Here is a 21,940-nt window from a genome sequence, read left to right on the forward strand (position 1 = left end):
GTCTTCACATGTAACTGGCAAAAATAAAATATTATTTAAAATGTTAAATAATGATAAAATAAACAAACAAAAGAATAACAGTAACATTTTCAACTGAAAAATAAATCTCATTATTAGAATTTTTTCAAAAATAGCCTATCTTCTCAAAAATCTTGTGTTGAAGTGTAACAAAATTTGCCTGTCCCCCACTTTCACAAATCTCAAAAGGATTTCAGTGTCTTCATTTATAATGTATAAATGTGAAAAAAAAAATTGAGTATTTTTACAATCTCAATTTCCATGTCAACTAGAACATTGGATGTATTATTAATCTAATTGTAGCAAATTTATGCAGCAGAACCATTCCTCACCAGTACTTTATTGCAGTGAATTGACCTTTTCTGGAAAAAAGGATACAAACTTGTGCTTTTTGCACTTCTGAAGTCATTATTACTAGCTAACATAGCTGCAATCTTATCAACAAGTCTACTTCAGTTCAGAATAGAGAAACCATAACCAAATTGTTACCTGTTTCACCTGTCAGGGTCTCCAATTCAAGAATTTTCACATTAAAATTGGGATTTCCATTAAAATATCTCACTAAGAAAAGAACATTTTTCTGATCTTTGGGATAAAATGAATCTTTAGTAAAGCCAAGACACAAATTTTCTCTCAGTCCTGGTCATGTTTTGAGATTCTGGAGCAAGACCATTTCTCAAAATTGCCTTCTTCAATTTTCATGGTAGCAAAAATCTGGAAACAAAAGTGGGTGTGCTTTGATGAGAGAATGACTCCAAGGAACACATTGTGGGAGGCATATGAATAATTCAAAAAAACATGGAAACACATATCAATTGTTTCAAAGAGATGAAAGCAGAACCAGGAGAATGATACATACAAAGAACTGCATTCAAATTAAATGAAATTACCAATCTTTGTCCCCGAAGACAACATACTTCCACCCTTCTCTGGGTAGATTGTAAAAGAATAGAGATGTAAAAGAAGATATTGCATACACTGTCAATTGTAGTTTTGTTGTTCAGTTTTTATCAACCGTTCTTTCTTACAAAGGAGCATTCTGGTGGGAGAAGGTGGGCTATGTCAGGAATTGATTTATAAAATGCAAAAAAGCACCAATAAAGCTTAAAAATGAAAATGCCTTCTCTTTATTCATGCTAATGGAAATTTAGATTCAAATGATGTAGGAAGAAGTTCAATCTCAAGATATGAAACTGGGATTATGTTTTACAGTGTGATATACAATTACTGCTTCTTTTCCCACAGACCCTATTTTAATAAAATCATCTTTTAGAAGAAATTTCTTCATTGGAAAACTTGAAGTTACAGAGCTAACACCTAGCTGATGTTTCTTTGATTGAATATGTAAATGTCAGATGTCCTGCCATAAGCAACATTTACCCCACTACCATTTAGGTGCAAAATGTTAAGTACTGATCCTCACATTTCTTTTTAAAAGCATATTGTTTTATAAGCTTTGCTTATTAAAATTCTACTTCCTTTTCTTGACTTTGGCACTCATTTGAACATTAAAGCGAGATTTAAAAAAAATTTGAAATGCATTTGAAGCAATTTCAAAAATATGACAAAGTAGCAACATGAAAATAATTGCTTATCATAACTCATATTTCCATAGCATTTGAAGGTTTACAAAGTACTCTCCTCATACTCACTCTATCAGATAGGTAGTACTATTATCCTCATTTTTAAAATGAGGATTGACTTACCCAGGGCCACATACTGTCAGAGGCAGGATTTGAACCCAAATGTTATGGTTCTAAATTCCCCACTCTTTCCACTACACAATGCTGCAGTTTCACAACTATGATTGCATGAGCTTGTATATTATTCCATACAGTACAATCAGTATCCCTGGGCTTAATGACTAGAAATACCATGGCTTTCTGTAATAACCACCATATTTCCCACAACAAGCCATTTTGGCTCAGTCCCCACATGCAACTGTACTCATATATTACTATAAACACATAGTATGGGTATATATGTGTGTTATTAAAGAGATGACTTTTGGCATCTTTGGTTTTGGCATAGCCCAAATTTCCAACTATATCCTTTTCCCATCCCTTCCAGGGAAGAGTCTCCATTATTAACAAAGAATTTTTTTTTAAAAGAGAGAAATAAGAAAAAAAAACTTTAAAAAACCCATTCAATATATCAAAAGAAATCTAACATTATATATAATGTTCCGCATCCATGGACCCCCAACTTTACAAAGGAAGGAGTACGCTAGAAAGAGATTTTTTTTTCTTATTGCTTTTATTTGGGGGCCAAGCTTGGTATTTATAAATTTGCTACATTCACTTTCAATTGTTTTGTGGTGATTATTTTTCACCATTTACATTATTGTAGTAATTGTGTATGCTGTTTTTATAATTCTGCTTCATTCAACTATTAATCAGCTCAGGTAAGATTTCCCATACTTCTCTGCATTCATCATCTTTGTCATTTCTTATGGCACATTAACATTGCATTGCATTCATGTATGGCAATTTGTTTAGGCATTCTCTAAATGATAGGCATTTAATTTTTTTCTGGTTCTTTGCTATCACCAAAAGTACTACTATAAACATTTTAGGATACATGGTACCTTTTTTTTTTAATTGCCTCTTTAGGGTTATGCACATAGAGTGGAATCTCTTTAATCATTTTATCTTCATGTTTCCAGGTTGCTGTCCAGAATGGTTGTATATTTCAAAGCTCCATCAGCAATGCCCCTGTCTCTCCACATCACTCTTCCTGTCTTTGATCATCTTTGCCAATCTTTTGGGGTGAGAGAAGAAACTTTAGGGTTGTTTTGATTTGCATTTCTGTTAGTATTAGTGATTTGGAACAATTTTTCACATTGTTATTAATAGTTTGCAATTCTTTTGAGATCTATTTGTTCGTATCTTTTAACAACTCTTCTATTGGGGAATGGCTTTTAGTCATATATTTCTATTGGCTGTCTATATATTTTGGCTATCAAAACCTTATCAGAAATTTATGATACAAAGATTTTTTTTTCTTCAGTTGACTTGTTCCCTTTTTTTCCTAGATGTATTCATTTTGTTTGAGCAAACGCTTTTCCATTTCATGTAGTCAAAATTATAGGTTGTATCTTATGTAATTGCCTCTATCCCTTGGTTAAGAATTCATCTACCTATAACTGTGAAAAGTAGATGTGCCTCTTTTCCAATTTTTTTATGTTATCATCTTTAATATTCAGCTATGTATTGTGAAAAATGATTTTTCTTAGTAATCATTATGTTAGAGTTTTAGAGCTTCCTCCCTTCTTCTAAAGTTCAGTTTCTTTTTCAGAAGGATTACTCAATGAGATTTCATTGAGTCTCCTTATTCTGGTCAAACACCAACCCAACATCTGAAGTAATTTAATCAATGGTAAGGAAGCTCTATTGTGTTCTGCTCAGGCTTGGGGTGGGGGTGGGGGGGAGACAGATTCTTTTGTCTAGATAGCCCAAGGCTGGGAGTGGTCTGATATGGTTGGGAGGGGTGGTCTGATAGAAGGTAAAAGGATGATGGCCTGATATTAGCTCCTGTTGAAAAGGTATATAAACTGGGCATTCCAGACCCAAAATAGGTTCAGTTACAACACTGTAGTCTCCCCTCCATTCCCCTTCCTAGTGCATGCCTGCCTACTTAAAGAGAAATAAACAGGTAGATGGACACAACTTAATCATGTTTGTCTTTTTTAGACAAACTCTGGAAGTTGACAGTATCTATTTTGAATTGGTTGTAGAACATGATCTAAGATGTTGGTGTAAGCCCAATTCCTACCTGACTGCTTTCTAGCTTTTCCATCAGTTCTTATCAAACAGGTAGTTTTTTCCCTAGATGATTATGTTTTGAGGGTTTATCTAACACAGGATTATTGAGTTGTTTGTGATTCTTCCTTGTCTAGTTTATTTTACTGATCTACTTTTCTATTTTTTAACCAGTGCCACATGATTTTGATGAATACTCCTTTGTATTGTAATATGAGGTTTGGAAATGCTATTCCCCCTTCATTATTACATTAAAAAAAATTTCCCTTCACATTCTAGATAATTTTTTCCTCCAAATAAGTTTTGTTATTGTTTTGTCTAGCTCCAAGCACTAAAACTATAAGTTAACTTTGGTAGTATTGTCACTTTTTATTATATTGGCATGGCCCAACCTTCACAATATAATTCTAGCCATTTAAGTTTTTTTTTATTTGTTTAAGGAACATTTTTTAAATGAATCTACACAGGTATCAAGTGTGTTTTGATACATTGACTCCCAAATATTGTAAGCATTTTTTAATCATTTGATTGTGATTCACATTTCTATTATTATTTCCTGGATTTTGTTATTATTATTATTATTATATAAAAATGCTATTGATCTTTGTGGGTTTGTTTTGTAGCCTGTAATTTTGCTAAAGCTATTATCTCAAGTTGTAGACAAATAAGAATAGTTTTGTTTTCTCTTTGTCAATCTTAATGTGTTCGGTTTCTTTCTTTTATTTTATTGCTATTACAAGCATTTCTAGAACTATATCACATAATAGCAGGGGAAATGGACACCCTTGCTTTACTCCTGTATTCATTGGGAAAACTTCTAGTATACTCCCATTACATAAAATGCTTGATTTTGTTTTTGGATAAGTCCTTTTATCTTCAATTCAATTCAATAAATATATATTTTTTGTTTGTGTCTTGGCTAGGCAATGGGGATAAGTGACTTGCCCAGGGTCACACAGCTAGTAAGTGTTATGTGTCTGAGGCTAGATTTGAACTCAGGTCTTCCTGAATTCGGGGCCAGTGCCAATTCAATAAATATTTATGAAGCACTTACTGTGTGAGAGGCACTGTGCTAAGTACTGGGGACACAAGTAAGAGAAAGAAAGACAGCCCTTGACCTCAAGACACTTAAAATTTAACGGAGGAAGACAACAAATAAAAGGAAGTTGGAAAGGGTGGGGGTTGTACACCTGGGGGTACTCTGCAAGGGGATATCATGTTCTGTGTTGTTCAAACCCAGCAGGGCTGCAGATAGAAAGTGGAGATTTAGCTGTAAAGTTCAGTTCCCAGCCCTCTGTAAAAGAAATATTGGGAGGGGTTTAATGTTCCATTTTAGCCCTCCAATTAGAGGGGAGGGGAGGCTGAGAAAGTTGAGTTTTATTTTTTAAAATTGCTTTATACCTAGACTTTGTAGGGTTTTAGCATAAATGAGTGATATACTTCTTTAAAAAGCTTTTCTGAGGGGCAGCACCAGCCCTGGAGTCAGGAGGACCTGAGTTCAAATTTGATCTCAGACCAGACACTTGACACTTACTAGCTGTGTGACCCTGAGCAAGTCACTTAACCTCCAATTGCCTAACAAAAACAAAACAAAAAAAGCTTTTTTGAGCATCTACTGAGATAATCATATAATTTTGTATATTTTTGTTTAAATATGATTGATTTAAATATGATTGTTTTCATGATATTCAACAAACCTTACATTTCTTGTAGGAATCTAACTTGGTCATAATGAAAGTTTTAAAAAAATAAATTGTTTTGATTTTTTTGCCAGGATTTTACATAAATTTGTTGAATCAATGTTCATTAATGATATTGGTCTGTAGTTCTCTTTCTTTGCATAATCCTTCCCTGGTTTAGAAACATATTTATCTTTTAATAAGAGTTTGGCAGACCGCTTTATTTCTCAGTCTTTGGTAATAATTTGTGTACCACATATATTAATCATTCTTTAAATCTGATAGAATTCTTCTTTAACTCCATCTCTACCAGGAATGTTGGTTTTTTTTTACCCCCTTTCCTTTCCTTTAAAGCTAATACTATTTTCTTTCCCTGAGATTATATTATTTAACATCTCTATTTGGTGTTCTGTTAGTTGTGGAATTTGGGAATTTTATATTTTTGAAAATAATCTACTTCTTTTGGGTTCTCTCTCTCCAACTGTACATAATAGTTTCTGATCATTCTTTTTCTTTTGGTTTTGTTGAGATTTCACCTTGTTTATTTTTCATTTTATTGATTTTATTTTCTGCCCTCTTTTAAAATAATTAGGTTGGGGAAAGGTAGGTGGTGCAGTGGATTGAGCACCAGCCCTGAAGTCAGAAGGACCTGAGTTCAAATCTGGCCTCAGACCAAACACTTGACACTTACTAGCTGTGTGGCCTTGGGCAAGTGACTTAACCCCAATAGCCTTAAAAAAATAAAATAATAAAATAATTAGGTTGGCCAGTGGTTTTGATTTCCAGCTTATCTGTTTCTCCTCTAATTTTTCCAGATTTACTCTTTTGTGCTGGCTTTCTTGTTTTTTTTTTGTTGTTGTTGTTGTTTTTTTAGGCAATTGGGGTTAAGTGACTTGCCCAGGGTCACACAACTAGTAAGTGTCAAGTGTTTGGTCTGAGGTCAGATTTGAATTCAGGTCCTCCTGACTTCAGGGCTGGTGCTCTATCCACTGTACCACCTAGCTGCCCCTGACTTTCTTGTTTTTAAAATGCATATTCCATTCTCTGGCCATTGCAGAATTTGTTAATGGAATTGTTAAATTTAACTACTATGTGTTTTGTTGTTTGAAGTATGGTGTGTTTTGCTCTGTTGTTGTTGTTTTTCCTAGAAGTAATGTATGGATTCTTCTGATTGGTCCTCTGTTTTTCATATTCAGAAGTTCTGGATGGATTTTTTTTTTCTATGTTATTTCCTGAATTATGGTGCTCAGATTTTTCCATTTTTCATGTTTTTCTTAGAGACCTATAGCCCTTAAGTTGATACTGTACAACTTGTCTTCAAGATCGATAGCTTTTGTTTGCAGAAAGATCAGATGTTTGTTTTTTTAATCTTTTTTTTGTCTTTTGCTTTATTTCATCTAGGTTGCCCTTCATTTCAGTATATTTGTCTTCTAAACTTGTTGTTCTCTCTTTGGCTTCTTTGGAGATTTGCCCCTGTGGATTCAAGTTTTTCTAATCCGTTAATTATTTCTCTTGTGGAGGTCATAAATTTTACTATGCATTCTCTTCTAACTTTTTCTGTTATGATTTTCTATCTCTTTTGAACTATTCTGGAAAATCTTGTTTGTCCACGCTCTCTTGGCATTCACAAAGCTCTGTATTTCATTAGGCATTGGTTCAATTTCCTTTTCCTTATAATAGTTATCTAGAGATGTGTGTGAACTTTTATTTTTTTAGTACTCATCCTTCCTTCTAATTTTAGTATTCTCTTGGTTAATTTATCTGCTTGTACCCTAGGTTTTTAACTGAATTTTCTTCCCCCAGAAATCTTTGCTGGTTTTAGCCTTTTTTCCTTATATTCTCTTTCATTCACTTTCTGACTCCTCCCCCCCTTCTCCCCCTGATTGTAAAGATACCCCCGAAGCTAAACTGCAAAGTGGTTTCAGGCTCCTTCCTTGTTGAAGAATTTACTTTTCATCGTCTTGGTCCCTGACCCAAGTAGGTTCTTTGTAACCTTGGAAGACAGCTTTGCCTGAGCTGTCTTCCATTCCCCTTCCTTTTTGACCTTCTGTAGCCATTCATATCAGTCCCTTGCCTCAGTTCTCTCCTGTTTTCTTGTTCTTTCCTTCTCTAGAGAGGCTTTTTTCAGCATTGGGAGAGGATAAGATAGGTGTTTGTTTTTTTAACTTTTGTCTTTCATGACTTTTTTTTTTGAAACATACACATGTTTTTGTGGCAATACTTACTGACTTGATAAATTCTTTGTGAGCCCAAAGCCCAGTGGAATTGTTTGAACCAGGAGAATGGAAGATGCCATCTACAGCTATGCTGGTATATCAGCACCAGGTAGAGGTGAGGAATTCAAGCAGTTAACATAATGTAAGTCATTCTGGCTAGACTTGGATTGACTGCTTTGCTAGAAGGACTAAATTGCTAATGATCCTGGAAGCTGTATTTCTTCCCAGTTTGGGAAGAGACAGATTCAAAGGCTAGGGAAAATTTTTCCATTGTGATAATGATTTTAAAAACCTCTTGAAAGAGTTATAGAAAGAGAACTAGAGAGAATAAGCTGGGCAACCCACTGCATGTGGCCCAAGAACAGAAAAGGAAAAACAAAAGATGGAATAAATTCACTTGTTTTATATAATTTATTCCACTTTTTGCTTTTACTTTCTGTTCTCTTGTCACATGCATGGACAGCATGGTTCATTAATAAGTATTTCTCTGCTATTTTAAATTTGGTTAAATTTGATCAGAGTTTGGTCTAAGAAAGATAACATAATTAGGTTGTTTCCATTGTTTTATTTTTCTTAAAGCTGGCAATCCACATGCATGGGAGCCAGTCTGGAGCTGGGTTCCCTTTGGAGTTGGGGTGCACAGTTCTTAAACCCTTCCAACAGGAGCTGATATCATTTCATCATCAATTCATCTCAGGACAGAGGAAATACCTCTTGTATCAGACTACCCCCAGGATTTGGGCTGTCCAGACAAAACAATCTGTCTCCACCAAGCCTGAGCGCAGCACAATGGGGCTTCCTTACCTTAGATTAAATTATTTACTAGTTTAGATTGGGATTTGACCAGGATAAGGAGAGTCAATGTAGTCTTATTATCAATAATGTCTTTCTGAAGAAAAACTGAACTGTGTGTGTGGTATAGCAACTCTAACACAATTAAACTCAGAGACTTCTCAAGGAAGCAAAAGTTACTCTTTATTACCATCTCACGCAAAGGGGCATCTGCTCCTCCAGTACACTACCAGCAGGAGAGAGGCGAGGCACAGGGAACAAAATGAGATTTTATATACCCTGATGCAAACAAACCTCCACCCACCACTATCCTTTACTCCCATTGACTGGGAGGCAGGCTTACATTCTAGATGCGAAAATCTTTCCTATTCCCATTCGCTGGGACAAAGAATAAGGAAACAGGGTATAGCCAATCCAAATATAGCCAATCCAAACATACATGTCCTTATTTAGTAAACCTAATGCTGAAGTGACAGTGGTGTGGCAATCAGGAGGGGGTTTAGGACCGAATTCCTATAGGTTTAGGTAATTTAAACTTATGGTCTGTTCGTTCTCTCAGAGCCTGTCTCTAGTTTTGAGACAGCCTTTTCATCACCACCCTGAGAAGTCTTCACAGAGGTTATATCTCATTCATTTGGAAGAAGAGGGCTGGAGGAAGCTCTGAATCTCCAAGACAATGATTATTAAAACTCATTTTCCACACTTAGTAGTTACTTGTATTTTTTAAGGCAAGAAAGTTTTAATTGAACCCTGAATTGGTGGTATTGCTATAGGATGTGTAATAAAGGGGATTTGGATATTTTACATCATATTCAACTGGCTAGGAAATCTTTCTGGCTTGGTGATTGTCAATGTGAATTTAAATGAAAACAGTCAATATAATAAAACTTTAATCAGGGCAAGTAAATTGTAGCTTGGGGTGTCAAACATCAAGTGCTGGGGACCCAAGATGGGGCGTGGGAACAGGGAATGACCAGGGTGCAAGTGGGAAGGCTAAGGCATCTCAATTTCACTAGCTAAGTCGTTTTACATAACAAGCAAAAGTCTATAAAGAAAGTTTGGGAATCTCTGGAAGGGCAAGTTTGGGAGATCTGCAAAATAATGAAAGACTGAAAGTGACTGACTGAAAGTGGTCAGCCCCAAGCAATTCAGCATCCCAGAACAGACACCAGGACAACTTCCCCCAGTTTTTAGTTAACTGTGCTTGTCAAGGTCAAAAGAATCACCTGGGGGCTCTACATTTTATGAATTTTGTTAATAATCCATTTGTTAAACTTTCTAACTTTGGAGAAGAGAAGCCTTCAAGACCTGAGGCCTTTGTCCTAGATTAAGACTCCTACAAAATAATCTCATGTATTCCTTCAGATGGATCACTTAAATGAAAACAGTCAATATAATAATAATAATAATAGTCATTAATAGTCTCCACTCCTAACCCTAAGGCAAAAGAGGAGAGGAGGAATTGAGGCTGAGACCTCTAAAGAAGGTCCTGCCCTGAGCCAGCTACTGTTGGTGGAGACAAGATTGGTCTGGGAGAATCAATTCCATTCACTTCCCCCAGATTGGGGTGGTGGAGGTGAAAAGTGCTCCTCGTTTAAACTGTCCTCCGCAGCAACATCTACACATAAAGATGGAAGCTTTGTCAGTCAAGACAAATTGCCATCACTTTCTGTGTTTTGACTTCCCAATGTAGTACAGAAGGAAAGAGACCAAAAAGAAGTCGTGGGTGTCTTGGATGGACAAACAAGCATGTAGAAAATATACTGACCCCTCACATATCTAGAGGTCACTTAGCTGGTAGCTTCAACTATCCAGGGCACAACTAAGAACTTTTCGAATAGACAACATGTATTCAAAATCCATATACTTATCAGAGATACACCTTGAAGTGAACACTATTGTCCACATAAGCAAAATGTGATGAGGTCTAGAGCTTAGGGGTCTTGGAATCCCAAAATCACCACAAACAGGTCCTGCCTGAAAGAATTCGATCCAAGCCTTCTTTCAGCCAAAAACAAGGTTTATTGAAGATTCGCCACATTAGCTAGACTCTTAAGGAATCTGAGCATCTGGGGACTATTGGCTAGATTGTGAAAATCTGCTCAGTGGCTAGATTTTAAGTATCCCAGCAGTGGCTAGATTATAAGAATCCCAGCATCTTAATGGAGACAAGATGGACCTTACATACAGAAAGCCTCTGGGATGGATCTTAGGAGTGGCCAAGTAGTTTGGGGTGACAGGAGGAGGGGCCTAAGGAGATCTGGATGGGAGTGGCCAGTAAACTGGGGTGAACAGAACTCCTGGGACTTGGGCAAAGGAGCCTAGCTAGGATTAAGTGTGAGAAATGGCCAGGGGTTATGGGGAGGTAAAACAAGGAGGGAAGATTGGGTGTAGCCACAATGATAGGCCAGTTGATGGGATTATAGCCTCAGGCAAACACTAGAGATTTGACCTTGTGGGAAAGTCCAGGGTTTTTCCTTTCTGGGGCCCAGATCCCAACCCCATCAAATGGACTCAGCTAGAGGGACTTGTGGGCTGCCTGTTGGTATCAGTGGAATGGTCATGTTGGGAAGACTTCTGAGTATTTGTAAGGGAGTGTAGAATAATTTGAATATGATGAGGAAAGAGAGTATTTTGAATGAATATGCTGATGCAAAGATAGTGGTTAGATAGTGCTGTAATCATGCAAAAGTGGAGAGTACTAGTGTTGGACCCCAATGACCAATGGTATGAGAGAATGATGGGGAAGGAGAGGGGGAGGTGAAGGGGGATGCTATTTGAGTGTGGATCTCCATGCAATTTAAGTGTGTTTTTTTTTTTTAGCACTTTAGGTTCAAGCCCCTGAGGCTGATTCTGTATTCTTAGTGAGTATGACTTGAGTTACTGTTGCTTGGAAAGAATGGCTTCTAGGGTGAGGGAGACACAATTGTCCTCTGTCTACATAACTAGTCAGGACGTTGTGTGACAAGTGGAACTGATGCAGTCTAGAGGTTAGGGGTCTTGGAATCCCAAAATCTCCACACCGGGTCATGCCCGAAAGAATTCGACCCAAGCTTTCTTGCAGCCAAAAACAAGGTTTATTGAAGATTCGCCATATTAGTTAGATTCTTAAGGAACCTGAGCATTTGTGGGCTATTGGCTAGATTGTGAAAAATCTGCACATCTTAATGGAGACAAGATGGACTTTATATACAGAAAGATTGTGGGAGAGTGGCCAAGTAGTCCATGAGGTAATAGAATTCCCAAGGGCTGGAAATGGAGCCTAGGTGGGACCAAGGGTGGGAAGTGGTCTGGGGCCAGAGTTTTTCCTTTCTGGGACTCAGATTACAACCCCATCATTCCCCCTTCAAACAAACGGGACCCAAATTCTTTTGGAGTAAGGGGTGATGGTCTTGGCTTCTGAAACTGCTTCCTGCTGATAAGGGGCGTAGAGCTGTCCCTGCCTCAAGGGGTTCCAAAGAAGAGGTTGACTGGACCAAGCACAGGCTGCATCCAGGGAACAATGGGAGGACTAAACAGGGACTAAATTTAGGGCCCAAATGAGAGAATAAAACATCCTTAGTTCTATTTGGATTCAGATAATTCAGTTTTCCAACCATGAAGTATCAAATCTACCTCATAGCCAGACTCAGGAATAGCCAGGTGGGTAACATTCCCTTTACTTCCCACCAGTATCACCTTCTCTGAATAGCTTGTGGCATTTCTCTCAGATGGTGGATTATTGATTATCGATGGATTATGACCCATCAGACAACTCAAAATAAAATCCTATGAGCTTTTACCTCAAACAGCAAGTTTTACTAATCACAGCTTAGGAAAAACTTTTCCAGGATTTACATCTCAAACTTAAATTTGTCCTGTGTAAAAAGCCAATCATTAGAGATTTCTATACAAAACCCAAACAAGTTTTTTTCAAGTTTACACATTAATACAATAACCTACAATAGCCAATTTTAGCGGTGACCAAATTATGACAAGTTGCTTGACATAATTCCCTGATGTCAAAAAAAATTGAGCTCAACTGTCTCTCACACTTCTGGGGAACATGGGGAGGTCTGGTGCACAGAGGGAAAAGAGAGAACTAGAGAAGATTGGCTCCCCAAACTCACCATCAGGTTCCTTCCCAACAAAGGGGCAGGGCAAGAAGAGAGCATAAAAAGGGAGTGTTCAAACAACAGATCCTCAAGTAGGCAAGAGAGAGGGTATGTCTCTTCAATGCCCATGACCTGACAGGTAGAGGGGCAAGTAGGGCCAGGGTAGAACAGAGAACATAGTCAAGATAAAGTGGGTAACCTTACCTTTGATTTTGCCCAGGGCTCGGTGAGAGAGATGGAGAAAGTGGGAGTACTACCAAGCCTCAGGCTCCCTTGTCATTCCCAATGTTGAGAAGAGTGGAGGATGGGGTACTGAGGGGTGACTCTACCACTTTTCAAACCTCAAGGACAATCCTTCGTCCAATGCCCCTCCTGGTCACATCTTGGACACAGTCCCAGAGGCATTGGTTGTGGGTGCTCCCTCTGGGGGTTGCCCTGGAGGAGCATTCCTTGGACCAGCGGGCCTCTTTGTGGCCCTTACTGCCCAAGTTGATGGGCTTCTTCTGAGGAGACGACCTGGTGGGGCACTTCTTGGACCAATGACCCTCCTGGTGGCATCAAAAGCAGGTTTTCCCATTGCCAGAGTTGCCAGGAGCACACTTGGGTCTTTTCCTGGCTACGGCAGCAGCTAAGAATTGAAGATGTTCTCTGTCTCCAGCCCTTTCCCTTCTTTTTCTTTCCTCTGTTGCTACTAAATCTCTGTTGTTAAAAACTCCAAAGGCTGTCTCCAGTAATTGGGCCTGAGGTGTTTGGGGTCCCATTGCCAATTTCTGCAATTTCCTCCTAATATCTGGGGCAGACTGATTAATGAAATACATGCTAAGGATTGTTGCCCCTTCTATAGAGTCAAGATCTAAATTCATATACTTTTTAATAGCTTCTACTAGCCTGTCTTGGAAAAGGACAGGGTTTTCCTTTTCTCCCTGAGTAATTTCCCTAATTTCTTGAAAATTTACTTGCTTTTGGAATGCAGTTCTTAGTCCTTCTAACAGGCAAATTACCATGTGATCTTTCCTTGCCCTGTCCTCACTCTTCTGATAATCCCATCCTGAGTCAGTAGTGGGAACAGCAGCTGTTCCTGCGGGGTATTTTGTGGGATCATAGGTAGCAAAATGATCCCCAAATTTTTGGGCCTGTTCCCAGATTCTCTTCTTGTCTTCAGTGGTACAACAGGTGGAGAAGAGGAGATGCAAATCACCCCAAGAAAGGGGACACGTCCCTAAAGCCCTTAGTAAACTTAGTGGGATCTTCTGAGTATAGCCCCAGTTTCTCTTTGACCTGAATGAGATCTGAAATGGAGAATGGAACATGCACCCTAATTGTCCCATTAGGGGAGACAGGAACTTCCCTTAGGGGAAAAAGCCTTGAAGGCACTGTGGGAACTGGGGCTAGGGAGGTAGGGAGATAAGAAGCACCATTTCTTGTGAGTGAGGGACTGGGAAATGCTGGCTGAACTGGACTGGACTGCAAAGCCAGGGGATCCGGCTGGCAAGGGGAAAAATCAGCTGACATTGGAGGAGGGGGAGGGATCAAGGGAGGAGATACCACTGAGGCTGGAGCTGAGGCCAAGGTCTGGGTGGTCCTTACCTCAGGGTAAAGGGCCTGGGGAGGAGGTGTTGCCAAAACCTGAGCAGGGGTCTGAGGAGAAATTGCAGGTTGGGAAGGGAGTTGGGATGGAGGAAAAGGGGAGGCAAAGCAAGGGAAAGAGGGGTTAGGCAAGGAGGGAGGGGGATGGGAAACGGGGGGGCCGAGGGAAAATGGGGAGAATAGGGAAGGGGTAGGGACTGGGGAGGTGCTATAGCCCTGGGAGCCATAAAAAGAGGGTCATCCAAAAAGTCTAGTTGATCCCCATTCCCCATTTGTGGGGTGGCTCTAACTATGAGCATCCTACAATCTTTTCTGAGAATGGGGTCCCGAGAAAGTTTGACAAAAGTCCTTATGTAGGCAATCTCCACCCATTTTCCTTCTCTGCTACAATATTGTTTTAACTCTGAGAGCATATTTTGCTCTAATGTCCCAAAACGGGCCATGCCTCATAATTTTCCAGGTGATACTGAGGCCAAATGGTGTTGCAAAAGAATACCAGCCTTGTCTTTCGTAGTTCTTTAGAGAAACTAAATTTTTCCCAATTTCGTAAAATACAGCCCAAAGGTGAATCTTCAGGAATTGAAGAGGATTGGCCCTTTGCAGGTATGAGGACTGGAAGTCCCTCCCTCCTTAAAAGAAGATTTAGGAATAAGACTCGGGAAACAGACATAAAAGTCAAAAACCCAAAGAAGTACGTTAAATTTTCCCAAGTCCCTGGCGCTGAGAGAATTGAGAGGCTCATGTCCATGGTGTTGAACAGAACCAATGGACCAAAAGCCTGAGAGCGTCAGGATGAGTTCAAGACAACCTCGTAACTGTCTGACCTAATGGGACCTGAGAGGTCAGTCCCAAAAAGCACTTCCAAGCCAAGCCTTTCTAGTTGCTTGGAAATCCACCCAATTGAAGGGTAAAAAAAAAAGGGATTAGGGGAGGAGGGGAGGCATATGTACCTTCCAGTCCAGGCTGGTGAAGAGCTTGGTATAGGCAGTTTTTCTGGGTGCAAGGAACCATATGATGTGGTCTGGAGGTTAGGGGTCCTGGAATCCCAAAATCTCCACACCGGGTCATGCCTGAAAGAATTCGGCCCAAGCCTTCCTTCAGCCAAAAACAAGGTTTATTGAAGATTCGCCATATTAGCTAGATTCTTAAGGAACCTGAGCATCTGTGGGCTATTGGCTAGATTGTGAAAAATCTGCGCATCTTAATGGAGACAAGATGGACTTTATATACAGAAAGATTGTGGGAGAGTGGCCAAGTAGTCCATGAGGTAATAGAATTCCCAAGGGCTGGAAATGGAGCCTAGGTGGGACCAAGGGTGGGAAGTGGTCTGGGGCCAGAGTTTTTCCTTTCTGGGGCTCAGATTCCAACATCAGAACCTTGTGCAGATCCCCACAAAGTGGTGCCATTAGTCTGAGATCTCGGGAGTGGAGGGTGGGGGGGCGGGGAAAGGGAGGTTAACAAGCCCTGATCAAGGCTATATCTGAATGACACAATTTTTAGTCCTGCCCCTCTTCGCTAGTCTCCCAATAAGACTATAGAATGGGGAGGTACCCCAGAAGGAGGCAGAAAGCCTACCCAAAGCCAGAGTACAAAAACACAAAGGAGTGGGCCCAAGTCTCCAGTAAAGCCCCTCAGGGAAGGTTAGAGACAGCTAGGTGATATAGTAGTGAGAGTACTAGGTCTGGAGTCAGAAAGACTTGAGTTTAAATTTGACCTTAAACACTTACTGGTTGTATGACTATGGACAAGGCACTTAACTGTCTCAGTTTCAACTATAAAATGGGGATAATAAGAGCGCCTATCTCCCAGGGTTGTTGTGAGGACTAAACCGTATTTGTAAAGTGCTTAGCAAAATGCCTGGGACTTAGGTGCCTAATAAATGCTTTGCTCCCTTCCTTCCTGACAATCCAAATAGGCTTGGTTATATAATTTTCCAGTCTCAGTTCAGATCATGAATAGCAAATTAGAAAGAGGATTACTAGAGACATTCAAATTTACGGCAGCAAGAAGTGAAAGCTGACAGATCCTGGGAAGAGGAAGGACCACAATAGAAGGCAGACAAAGACACTCAAAAATTCCACCAGTCAGAGAGCCATTTAGTTGCAGGAGCAAACAGCCCTGTTCGGTTGAACTGAACTTTTGAAGGCATTGCTCCAAAAGACAATCACTGATGATCATAATGATGATTTTGATTCAGCCAGAAGAGGCTAAATTATGCTCATGCGGAAGGAGAAGGGAAGGAGGGAGGGTGGGGGAAAAACACATTTATTAAGCACCTACTATATGCCAAGTGTTTTTGTTTGTTTTTGTTTTTTTAGTACTCTAGGTTCTGTATTCCTAGTAAGGCTTGAGTTATAGCTGCTTAGAAAGATTGGTTTTCAAGGTGAAGGAGAGGCAGCTGTCCTCTGCCTATTATCAGCCAACAGAGTTTGATCTAAAAAACACAAATGAATTATGGTGTCTTTGTGCTTATTTTCTCTCAAGCTGGCTGCTTACATGTAAGTGGAGCTAAAGGCAAAAGGCTGAGCTTCCTTTGGGATTGGGGTATACAGTACACATATCCTTCAAAGATTAGGTGTTCCCAAGGGGTGCCAATCAACTTTTGATTGATTGACATACTGGGAGGTGGGCTCCATTAAAATGGGGCTTTTGGGGTAAGTGACTTAGGTCACCTAAATCTTGGCCAAAGAGACATCAATTTCCATATCTCCTGTCCTGACGATAGAGAGAATCAACATTTTCTAGACCAGTCTGAGCAAACACAATGAGCAGGAATATTCCCATTAGCCCAAACTTAAGAGTTTCTTCCTCTGTCTGCCCTCACTGGTTAGTTTCTGGATCATTGTCCTTTTGGCAGAATTCATGATTTAGCAAACACTGCAAGGATTGCAACTACGTCTGACTTGTTGGGTGCTCAGTCTGCCTCCTGGTTAGATGATTCGGATTCACAGGTCAGTTCAATAAGGAAGCTAAAGTAGATCCATGTGGTTAGTAAGATCATCAATCATCCTACTTTCACAATTTTCATAATTTTTGCACTATGCAATTGGCCAAAAGGTCGTGTGATCCTTGGTTCTTGTATGCTAAGCACTTTACAAATATTATTGCATTTGATCCTCACAAGAACCCTGAGAGGTAGGTACATCCTCAATTTATAGCTGGGGAAACTGAGGAGGAGAGAGGTTAAATAACTTACCCAAGGTCATCATTATTAGGAAAGTAAGGAAGCATATATCACATTTAGGAAGATTTCCATCAAAGGGGAAAAAAAAGAGAGAAAGAAACAGGATGATACGTAATTATAATGATCAAGTTTGACCCCGAAGAAAAGAGATAAGTTAATTTAAATAAAAAAAGAGAGACATAAAAGAGACTCCTTGAACCTCTCACTTTACAGATGTGGAGTACTATGGGGGTGCACCATTGTATATACCGTCAGTTTTGGTTTATAGAGTGTTTTGTTTTGCTGAACTGCTTTTTTTTTTCTCTTTTCATCTTTTATTACAAGGGATCACTTTCTGGGAAAGGGATAGAGGAGAGAATATATTTGGAAACGAAGGTGACATGAAAAAATCAATATTTACAATTTTTTTATCAAAACGTTTTAAACAATTTCAGTACTAAGAGACTTCAGTTATGTAGGAAATTCATTTATTTAGATAAAGAAAAAATTCTGGCTAAAAAAAAGTGTGACAATAATGGAGTTAGGTGATTTTCCATGTCATTTAGTTGCTTTAAAATCACCTAGGGTAAAATAATATGTTTAGGTCTAATCATTCTTGCTAATGTCAGCTTTTATGTCTTTCTCTGTTTATTACGAAGGTGAACAGTCTCTGTCCATGTTCATTCAGCTATACATTGCTGGGGATAAGTGATAAGATATATAAAATTCCTTAACACAGTGTTCCTATTAAGAATGAAGCTAACTAGTCTGAGATTTTGTGAATTCTCATAGGGAGAGAAACTTAGACTTTGTGTCTTGTGCATTTCCATTACCTACTTATTAATTAGGTAAAACTAATGTTTGTGTTGGGATTATGTATGTAAATTTTTTTCCTCTAGAGAACAGTGACTTGGTATTGACTAAGTGATGTGGTAATATATCATAGCCCTGAGCCAAGGTTACTTATCAATACTGGAAAAGAAGGCTCTCTCTTTCCAAAGGTACTTTAGTCACTTCATGCTTGAAAGAACTTTGGAGAAGTTAGTGATTTCCAATTATAAATTGTAAGACCACATATTTGCTTTAGCACTATTCCAAAATTTTCAAATGAGGAAAGAAACTTCAAAGTTCTCCTTCCCTGATGTTTCTGTTTAATAGTCTAATTAAGTAACATTTGTCCTGAGAATTTAGAGCAATCCTGCTAAAACATAAAGAAATAAAACACTTTTTAAAGAGTTGGTATGGTGTAGAAGAAGGAGTCCTAGATTTGGCATCAGTAAATCTAGATGTGAATACAAGACCTGTGTTTTTTTTTTTTAACTAGCTTTGTGAATTTGGACAAGTAACTTGCTCTCCCCACGTCTCAGTTTCTTCCTCTGTCTACCTCATAGGATGCCTATGAGGATCATTAGATAGTAAATTCCTTGAGGGCAGAGACTGTCTTTTACCTCTTTTTGTTTTCTTAGAGCTTAGCATAGTGCCTGGCACATAGTAGGCACTTAATAAATGTTGATTGATAGTAGGCATTTAATAAATGTTTACTGATTGATTGATCAAATGAGACACCATACATATGTATATGCATATCATATATATATATACATATGTACATGTATATGTAAAATGTCAGGATCCCCATTCCAAGACTACTTCTCTCTTTTTACTGTTAAGAGACACGCTGTTTTCCAGAGCTAAGGCCCAGCAAGCAAGCTGTGTCCCGAGCTTAGCACAACAATCCTTTGCAGCTCACCCTCTGGACGATCTCAGGCATAGCAAAATCCCAGAATTGTTTCACACCAGCATCAGGTGGTCTCTGAGCTCTGAGAAGCACCTGTAGTACCTGTATTCCAGTCATAAAGCCCTGCTATGAATCAAACTTACCTCATTGTTGCCGTTACCCCTCATTGTCAAGGCTACAGCTCACTGCTTAACCACTACTGTATGTATTGAGATGTGCCCACACTAATGATGTGGTTTAGGGGTTCAGGGGTGCTGGATCCCCAAAATCACAACACACGGATCCTACCCGAAAGAATTCAACCCAAGCCTTCTCTCAGCCAAAGACAAGGTTTATTAGAACATCCGTCATATTGGGCAGACTCTTAAGGAGTCTGAACATTAGTAAGTTATTGGCTAGATTTTAAGAATCTAAGCAGTGGCTAGATTTTAGGAATCTGAGCAATGGCTAAATTATAAGAATCTAAGCATCTTAATGGAGACAAGATGGACCTTATATACAGAAAGACTATGGGAGGATCTAGGAGTGGCCAAGTAGTCCATGAGGTAATAGAATTCCAGGGAGGGGGACCACTTGGCCAAGGGAGAATGGAGAAATGGCCTGGGGCCATAGGGAGGTCCACAACGAAAGGCCAGTTGATGGGATTATAGCCTCAGGGGGAGGCCAGAGATTTGGCCATGTGGGAAAGTCCAGGGTTTTTCCTTTCTGGGGCCCAGATCCCAACTCCATCCCTAACACAGGTCTCCTTCTAGAGGGGGCTTAGCACACACATCTAGTTTCCCTCCTCCAAAGTGAATGAGATTTAACCTCTGTGAAGGTTTTTCAGGGTGGTGATGAAAAGACTGTCTTGAAAATAGAGATAGGCTCTGAGAGAAGGAACAGGCCATAAATTTAAATTACCTAAACCTATAGGAATTTGGCCCTAAAAACTCCCTCCTGGCTGCCACTGCCACATCAGCATTAGGTATACTAAATAAGGACACGTATGTTTGGATTGGCTATACCCTGTTTCCTTGTTCTTTGGGAATGGGAAAGATTTTTGCGCCTAGAATGTAAGCCCGCCTCCCAGCCAATGGGAGTAAGGGATAGTGGCGGGGTGGGAGTTTCTTGTTTGTGTTAAGATATATAACCGTGCTTTGTCCTTTGTGCCTCGGCCTCTCCTGCTGGTAGTGTACTGGAGCAGTAGACACCCCTTCTCGTGAGACTCTAATAAAGAGTAATTTTTGCTTCCTTGAGAAGTCTCTGAGTTTAATTGTGTCAGAGTCGCTGTACCACACAAAAGCAATGAAGAAAGCTTTTTGCTTATAACCACTGTTAGCTCATTGGTTTTGTTTTATTTTATTTTATTTTATTTTATTTTTAGAGTTAACTGTGGTCTTGATAATCTGTGTGGGCTCTGTTTTTTGTTTTTTGTTTTTTTTTTTTGTTTGTTTGTTTTAGAGTTAACAGCAGTTACACTGCTGCTTTGGTAATTTGTTATCAGGATCTACAGCATACACATACATATATGTCCTTTTATGGGCCAGAATAAACTAAGATTCAAATTTTTTTTTTGTTTTGTTTTTGTTTTTTACTAGGCAATGGGGTTAAGTAACTTGCTAGTGAGTGTCAAGTGTCTGAGATCAGATTTGAACTCAGGGCCTCCTGACTCCAGGGCCCAGTGTGCTACACTCTGTACCACCTAGCTGCCCCCAAATTCTGGAAATTTTTAATAATAACTTAGTGATTTATAGTAGCAGCTATGTGGTCCAGTGTATAGAGTACTGGATGTCAAATCTAAATTCAGATGCAGACTCAGATGCTTACTAACTTGGTGACCCTGGGCAAATCACTTAACCTCTCTCAGCCTTAGATTTCTCATTGATAAAATGGGAATCTATAAAAATCTATAAAATGGGAATCATAATAGTACCTGCCTTCTACCATTGTTGAGAGGACCTAATAATATAATATACAATATACATCAAGTTCTTTGCAAACCACATAAATGCTGGCTATTGTTCTCTTGGTTCTTTGTCCCTTACCTGACCTGAAAACTAGGACCTTCTGAAAACTCGGATCTGGGATTTTTTTACTTTAATTCGATTGAGGAAGTAAATTTTGTTCTCCTACAAACCCCAACTGTAGTCCTGATTAAATCGCCCACAATGCCTCTAAAACAGCTCAATAAAACAATATAAAGAGTGATCATAACTGAGCCAAGCCTAGGTTTTCTGTGCTAGCAGATCCAGCAAAGAACATCCTTGAAATAATAAACATTTAATCAGGACAGAAAGGAATATTAAAGTAGCAAAAATAGACATTGCCAAACGAGGTCAGCATCCTTCCCCTCCCCCTCAGAGCAGCCCAGGATTCAGTTTCCTAACTCAAGACTCTAACATAGAGTCAGTGTCTTTTTGTGGCTGAAGGCTGTTTTTGGATGATTATTCTGGACCTGAAGATTTCAGGGAAGGGGTAAGTCTGTATCTATGGTAGCCTGTTTCGTGTGTTGAGGCTGCGGTCCCTCCCTCTTCTCAAGTCTCCCAGTCTTACTGGGTCTGCTCTGGTCCCCAGCTTGCCTCTCTTCTGTCTGCATTCATCACTCATCCATTGAATGGCCTTTCTCTCTAGCTGTCTCACCAAGGACAGAGATACAGCAAACTCTTCTCTGAAGCTGAAGGGAAATTTTCTTCCCTACTCCCCAGCATGTAAGTTTCTACCCTTCCAAATTCTTCCTCGCCCTTCCCTGGAGGGAGGAAAATGTGCCCAGGCCAGTCCCTTGAGAAGCCAGAGCCTGCCCCCTATTTTGTTACTGCACTTTGCTATATGAAGGTGAGCTATTATTCCTCCTTAGCAATATCTGACCCATCATTAGGTGCCAGGACTCTCAAGTTGTGCCTTTTGAAGGACAGA

Source organism: Vombatus ursinus, unplaced genomic scaffold (genome assembly GCF_900497805.2).
Source record: "Vombatus ursinus unplaced genomic scaffold, bare-nosed wombat genome assembly UNPS02014782.1, whole genome shotgun sequence".
NCBI lineage: Eukaryota > Metazoa > Chordata > Mammalia > Diprotodontia > Vombatidae > Vombatus > Vombatus ursinus.